The sequence below is a fragment of the Astyanax mexicanus genome, chromosome 6 (assembly GCF_023375975.1).
Source record: "Astyanax mexicanus isolate ESR-SI-001 chromosome 6, AstMex3_surface, whole genome shotgun sequence".
In the NCBI taxonomy this organism is placed as follows: domain Eukaryota; kingdom Metazoa; phylum Chordata; class Actinopteri; order Characiformes; family Acestrorhamphidae; genus Astyanax; species Astyanax mexicanus.
The window spans coordinates 37,707,300-37,715,635 of record NC_064413.1 but is presented as its reverse complement, the minus strand read 5'-3'; positions in this window follow the sequence as shown (position 1 = coordinate 37,715,635).

Below are 8,336 nucleotides of genomic sequence, written 5' to 3'. Positions count from 1 at the left end.
GGAATAAGGTTCTGCTTTAGAGTCTGCATGAAGCTGGTGATTAGTAACTCAACCATGTTCTTGGGAGTACTCGGTTGCCCTGCACATTTTATTACTTAACCTGATCCAACTCACTAGGGTTGGGAATCCTAAAAGCTGAGCAAATGTTAGCAGTAAATAAGGTAAATGTTCACATTAGCAGGCTTGAAAAAAAAAGTTTTTTTTGCTTTCATAGGACAATTCAGGTATTTTTAGGGTAATGTGGACGTAACATGTAAATTCACTTGCACATGACACATGAGATATGCATCACATCTAGGAACACATGAAGTTGACTCAAATCCATGATGTAGAAAAGATCAAATTTGATATGTCCACACAACCCTGAAAAGAAATCTGATCTGTGTCACTGTAAGGCAAATAAATCAGATCAGTCACCCTTTTATAAGCAGTCCTAGATCTGTTTATGTATTCGATTTGTGGAATGAACATGAATGTAATTGGTACAGTTTTTTTGTTTGTTTGCCTGTACACATGCACTGTCTCCGTTAGTGATGGATGGGGAAATAAGCATGTGTGTGCTGTTTTAGGGACAGATTTGTTCACATTAAAAACAGATACAGATTTGATATGAGCAGAAAAAAATCATTAGCGATGATTAAATGAGCATTCTCTATGAAGGATAGATGTGTTTTTTTTTCCAATTACTTATTTTAGGCACTGGAAATAATGTCCTTTAGCCTAAATACCTGTTTTTTATTGTTTTGTCTAAAATCAAGATTTATCATGTTTTTTGTCTCTACTGTTCAGGGAAGACTTTCTACTAGTTTTACATTCAGTGACAAGAGTGTCCATTAGTGAGGTCAGGATGTTGGATGGTCACCACCCACTACACCCCATCCCTAAATCCCCACACATCTCAAAGGTACTTTATACTTCTCTATTCCACACCTGGCAGCAGGTACGATGCCAATAGGTTCAGGTTTATTACATATACTATGTACTTTCATTGGTTGGGGAGTCCACAAACATTTGGGCATATGGTAAAATATATATATTTTTAAACTGGGCATGTTCTGATTTCTTGTATACTGAAACTGAAACTATATAGTTTATCTTTGCAGTAGGCTTTAAGCAGGAGTCTAATGCCATGACTTAGCATTCAAAGAATATTCTTTGGGCTTCATACTGCACATCGACAGAGGTATTCTCTCTCCAGAGAGAGCTCTGAGTCACTAATTGGACTTTATGTTTGCAAAAATAACCCGACTGTGAGAAGAAGGGAGCAAGGTTAAGCTCCCTGCTTTTGAAGTCGGGGTTATGTCTCATTGACTCTTTCAGGCGAGCTCTTTCACATGTGCTACGCACAATCATGTGCCTTTGCCCTGGATGGTTTTCATACAGCGCACAGTCTTAACACTGTCTGAAATTATAGCTGTTTTACCATTTTTCTTTATTTCAATATTACTGCCTTCTTTCAACAGTTAATTGCAGTGAAAGGAGTGTGAAACAGTGAAAGAGAAAAATGACAGTGTGATTCTTTGTCTTATAATTGACTTAAAATGTGTTGGCACAGCTCGCTTGTGCAGGTGGAGCACTTAATTTTACTGTATGACTAAAAGGTTGGAATTTTACAGTGAAAGTCCTCATTCGTTATGAGGTATAACATTAAAATCACTGATGGGTGATGTGAGCAACATTGGTTAGTGAGACCTATCAATAAGTGGGATATATCACTCAGTAAGTAAACCATCACTTCTAGAAGGTGATGTGTTCGAAGCAAAAAATTGGGCAAGTGTAAGATTCAAAACGAACTTGGTAAAAGCCAAACGGTGAGGATTGGTAAACTGTCTCAAAACACCTCAAACCTCAGAGCATCATCAATCAAACAGGTCTTGTGAGGGTGGTTAGTACCTACCAAATCCGGTCCAAGGATGACAACCAGTGAACCAGCAACAAGGGTAATGGGTGCCAAAATTGATTTAATGATAGTTGTGAGTGGAGTGAAGGCCATTCCATCTAATCTGATGCCTCAGAAAAGCTCCTGATGCAGCTGAAAAGGTGCAACCATTCCAAACTAGGGAGGCCACCCAGGTCCTTGTGATGTGTCTTGTAATCTCAATACTGGCTGTTCTTCCTATTGGTTCCATTACTTAAACCTTCTGAAGTTTAGCCATGTCACTTGCTTGTAACATACTCTTCACTGGCTTTCAGCAAAAGAATGTATATGATGTAAAACCATAATGTTGGCCTACAAAGTCAAAAGTCCAATGGCCCTAAGCCTTTCATATTCAAGGACAGCTTGGCTTGACACACCATCTCTCAAGACCTGTATTCTCTGTCCTGGCACCAAGGTGTTGGAATGGATTTTTTAATGATCTTGTGTAAACAGATACATATCGCTTGCTTTCTTTAAAAATGCGCTACAGACCCATCTACTTCAAGAGCACTTAATAAGGCACTAATATCTATTACAGGGTTTCTTAACCTGGGGTTCATCCTGATCCCTCAAGGGGGTCCCTGGGGGGTAGCAAGAAGGATGCTAATTAAGGGCTAAATGTTAAGGATAGAGAGTCAGGGGTGGGTTTATCAAAAGCTTCCAGCACAAAGATGATTTTTAGATGGTTGAACGAGCATCACATTGAAGACTCTCTCGCTCTATAATAAGACGTTTTTAATGCTAAGCTGCTTGTGGGCCCAGCTCCAGACATTATAAAGTGTTTTTCAAAGAATCAGACCAACTCATTCACAGTTCTACTCAACTCTTTGATTTGATCTGCACAACCAGGTTTGCTAAAAAAAAAAAAATTTTTGAGGGTAGAACTTTAAGCGAGACAGCAAAATAAAACGGTCAGTAAAGCCTGACTCAGGATTTTTGGACCTAAAGAACAAATACAGGGGCTGTCACACCATAGATGATGATTTGTGATGATTCAGCAAACTTATGTTATTATTACATTCTCATATTTTTAGAGAGCATTCCTGCCAACAATTAATTGTTGTGAAGGAGGAGGCTGCTGGGTGAATTTAGGAGGGAGTAGTTTGTTGAATTGATCTATTAAAGCAATGGCTACTACCCTGCAGAGTTTAGCTCCAACCTTGATCTAACACACCTGCTGCAGGTAATGATGACATTCAGGAACAGCTGAATAGTATAACCATTCCTGTTGAATCTGAACTCTTCAGGATAGTAGTAGATCACTAGGACCAGTAATAAGCATCTCTGTATTAAAGCACCTGTTCTGATGCACTGACCATGTATTTCTATTCTTCACAGGTTTTTGCATAGTTTAGAAATCTGTATGTTCGGATTCTAGGATTTGTGTATTGTGAGCAATAGGGTTGATGTGTGGCTAATTTCTGAAAGTATCTGTGCTCAAAGTATCAGAAATTTGGGGGTTTCTTGATATTGAATCCTGGTCATGGCAACCCTCATCACAGCACATTTTAGAGGATGCCAGCTTTAACACACCCAATGAAATTCCAAAAGGGCATGTTAATGAGCTGATTAGTTGAATCAGGTGTTTTGTATGAAGATAAAGCCATACATCTGCATGGGTAGTGGGGTGCCAGGACCAGGACTGAGAAAAACTGGCTTAGACAAGACATTCACTTAAAAGAGGGTTTCCACTCCTGTTCCTGGCACCACCTGCCCTAAACACTTAGTGCCTTTTCTGCTCTAGTCTTTTTAGAGTTTCAGTGAGTGTGATGGGAGCAGTGAAACCTATGCAGAGCAGGGAGCATGAGGATCTGGACTGAGAAACAGAGGTCTAAGCACTTTTGTAAACTGCCCTTGATAAGGGTGTCTGCTAAATAGCATAAATGGCTGATCAGCATATGTACAGTTCAGTGCTGCTAATATTGAGCATTTTTTTCTAATAGTGTCATTTTTAGATATTTCTAATATTTCTAAGACTTTTCGAACTTTTTTGTACTTTTGTAAGTCAGATTATCAGCTGAGCTGATTGTGCAGTGTGCTCACTGTGTTATCAAGCAGATTCCAGAGCACAGGCTGTCAGATTGTAATTAAAGCCTCGGAGGAGCAGACAGTGCAGCCTGCCAGAGCACAGCATGCGTCTGCGCCACACCTGAGACACCAGCCTCGAGTGGGAGCTGTCAGTCACATCATTACAACAGAGCTGAGAGCGAGCCTTCAGCACACTGCGCATCGTCATGGCAACACTCCAAGTGAGGACTCAGTCATTAGCGACGCAGCAGCATCAGCAGCAGAAGAAGAAGCAGCAGCGCTGGAGGCCAGAGCTCTTGGATTTACTGGTAAGAACGTGTGTAACTTTAGCACAATAGTGTGGTTATAGTGTGTACATGTGGGGAATGTTGGTGCCCTGGATGAAGGATGTGTGGTTTAAATCATATTTTCCTTTTTTTTCTTTTACTTTATTATACGTTATTTTTTATTGCCCATTTAATGCCTAAATTAGTATGGTCAAGAAATTGCCACACTTTTTCTGCTTCATCTAAAGTTATAAAATGTGTATAGTTTGAAACACTTAAACAAAGAAATGTACTTCCAAACATGCACTTGTACTTTTATTCACAATACTCTATTCTACTCACATACTCCCAAATATTTGCCAATCATTTTTACAGTGTAAATGTAATGCTTACAGTGCAGTTTGTGGACATTCCTGCTAATGAATGCATTCACATTCTTTCATTCACATTCATCCATTGCTAACTTATGAAATACAAATACTATCAATATGATAGGACTTTAAACAAAAATTAATTGGTACTTTGCCTAACCCCAGGCTGTGGAGAAGTGGAACTGTGTTCTCAGAAATGATTTGTGTTGGTAATTTAAGAGTTAGGGAGTTGGAGATAAGGTCATCCATCATCCTGACCTCTTTAAAGCTACTGAAAGCAATCCAATCCTCACAAGTCTTTTTTTAATTGAGTAGAAAGCCTTCGTAGTTTCTCCAACAAATCAAAATATATTCCTTTTTTAATACCTATGGTGTCAGAAGAAACACTGAATGAGCAGGGGTCTCAATACTTTTGTCTATATTGTGTATTTTGACCAGTTTTAAGTAAAACTTAGACTTTATCCTAATTTTAACACTATTAACCTAATTATTTGTTGTTCCACATTGGAAGTAAATCAATTGGTAAATAAATAAATAAAAAATAAGAATGCACTTACCTTAGGACTTAAACATATTTTTTCCGGACAATATGTGCCTGATTAGTGTTGAATTATAATGCTCAAGATTTAGCATAACAGTGTGTTACCAGTAATATGCTTAACCTCGAGTTAATGATAGATCTAAGAACCATGCCACTAGACTAAACACATTAGAGATGCTTTATTTCCACTGCATCCTTTGTCTAGTAAGATAAGCTGTTGCAACAAATGAGCTAAAACACTCTCAGTCTGCTCAATGGCCTTCCCCTTCCTAATGGCCCACATACTGACCAAATGTGGTTTAATATGAACAGTAAGATATTAATAGGCATTCTATTAAAGACAATATAAATAAATAAGAAAGGTCAAGGTGAGATTGGTGGTGTAGCCAATGTTAATTGCATGGCACTATGTTGTTATTATACAGAGTTTAGTGCTTCTTCAGGTCTGGGGGTTTTATATATGAGGTTAAAAATGAACCGAGGTGGCATCTTATCTGGGCCTCTCGGTGGTCTGTAGCTTAATTGAGCTTCACACTTAATTAAACATGAACACTTAATTAATGCTATTAAAGAGGAGACACACAAGGTCCTCACTACCTGCCAAGTGTGGTATGTGTTCATGAATGCTAAATAATGGAGCTTCCATGTGGCTTAGGAAAGGGCCAGCGGAAGCAATGCTCAATTTAGATATCACTTCTGTTGAGAACTGTACTGTCACATCCATGGTGTTTGGTGAAATATCTCTCACAGAACTGAGAGCTGTGCTGTGTGTTAGGACAGCAATGTCCTTGTGCCTGTTAACTCCTGTGGATATATTTAGGCTGTTCTAGTCTGTAATGTGTTCTAAAACTGTGAGCAGGCTGTGAGAACAGAAACCCTTAGGAAATAACTAGCAGATAGTTTAACATGGTGACTTCATTTGTATTTTAGAAGAAATAATAAAAAAAAAAAAGCACTGGTGAAACTCAAAGGTGAAAATTAATTTTGAATACACTCACAGACAAAAAAACAATTGTTCCTCATATCACTACTAGGGACGACTGACTGTTGCATGTGATAGCGCTAGTCCATAGCAATCAAAGTTTTCTCGTTTACAACATCGTAGCAAACAAAGTTGACTGGATGGTGACTGGCTGATGGATGGTCTATTTGGCAGGCAACAAAAAAATGACTAACCCGCTTTTCTTAGTCCAGCAATGTGGGCGTTTATTAAAGTTTGCCAAATGGGAAAAAGGCCTTTGAATGCATCATGACGGCATGTCTTGCTGTCAATGATCTCTCACCAGTTTAGTTGTCTATGGCCTGTTTTCTGCATTGTTTTTGTTAAACCATTGCTTCCACTTAGCTCCATGTTTTCCATGTAGGCAAACATATTGCGAATATCTTTAATGCAAACTCTTCCAAGATAGGTGGGTCCTCTGTTGCGTGAGTGGAATCCAATGCCTTACATTTTATTAAAATTTCATGTAAGTAATGCAAGAATCACATCCAGTAAGCATTAGGACTTGGTATGAGGCAGGAATGCTATGAGGCAGCTTTGCCGTGTTGCTGTTTAAGAGGTCCCAGGAGAGGTTAATAAGATATCGTAATCTTAAATAAATTATAGCTACAAGAAGACAGGAATGTGTTATGAAAACAGCTACGTCGCTAAGCCGTGACTTTACTATAAACAGAGTTCCTGTAGTAAATCTGTAGTCACAGAGTCAGGTATTCCTACATATCATTTACAATACTGTGGTCACAGGACAGTCAATGGAGGTCTATTCAGTTATATGGCTATACTATATAATATTAAAGGTATATAGTACAATTACAATGTAAAATTCAAAGATATTCATTCAACAAGGACCTAATTAGGAACACTTTACTGTTCTTATATGGGTAGGGTCTCCATTGCTCTCATGTTGATGTGACCGCAGTTGATATTGTTGCGATTCGTTGCTCTCATCACTGACCTCGCATGTAAGACTGGTGTTGTGCCGAATTTTTATCTTTACTTAGATAATGGAAATACCCAAGATAATTTTCTAAGCTACGCTGACTCGTAAGAAATGAGGAAAAAGTAACGTCACCTGCAGCCCCTTCCAATAGGTGGTGCTTTTCCTGTCACCATGAAAAGTAGCCCCTCTTGGAAGCGAGTATGCAACCTCTTCTAGATAAAAGCGGAGATGATTGCTTTAGCTAACATTAATTCGAAACACGCTCCCGGGAGGGAGTGCTTTTTATGGTGGGGGTGCAGATTTCAGCGCGCTTTAAAAAAAAAGTTTAGAAAAAAGTTTATTTTAAAGAATTTCTGCTTTTCTGATATTGGGAAGAATTTCTGCTTTTCTGATATTGGGTGGGACACGTCCCATCCCCCCATTCCTACGCCAATGATCCCATCAGAGACATTAACCTGCTGAGAATCTACCAATCCCATCTACCTAAAGGTTGGACATGTGCATTTCTGAGATGCTTTTCTGCTCACCTTAGTTGAGTTACTGTAGCCTTTCTGTCAACTCCAACCAACCAATCCAACATTTTTTTTTCTCTAAATTCTAGAGCCTGTTGTTCTAAAAAGCCAGCATATCAGCAGTTCTAGAAATAATCAAACCATCCCATCTGGTGCTATACATTATGCCACGCTCAAAAATGAATCTGATCACATGGGTTCCCCGATGGCTGATGTAAACATGATTTAAAGCTGCTGGCCCATACTTGCATGACTTATGATTAGATCATTGCATGTATGAGTTGATGTACAGCAGTTATAAATACGTAGTTATAGTATATGATTGTGCATCATTCACAGTAATACTATTTGATATTCTGTGTATATAAAAAATCGAAAGCACTCAAAAATTCATCATCCTCAAATTGAAGTTGCAGAAGAGCATAAACTTTGCCAGTGTGGATGATTTCATTCAGTCAACACTTGGTTGTGTCTACAGGCCTGGCATTTGCACTGGAATTAGTTCATTCTTTCCACAGTATAATGAGCTCAATCAGTCTGCACCACTCTGCTGTGTACTAGCTAAGAGATGTATTTTTCCTGCAGTGTTTCTTCTGGAACATTTAGTGTTTTCACCAAGAGAGTCCTGATCTAAAGTTTCTGTTTTGTCTGTGTGTATGTTTTTTAGTAAAATATATGTAGGGAAAGAAAACCTTATACTAGTATTTGTATAAGAAGAAGACTACTGCTGGACCTCTTTTGTGTCTACAATATTTCATAT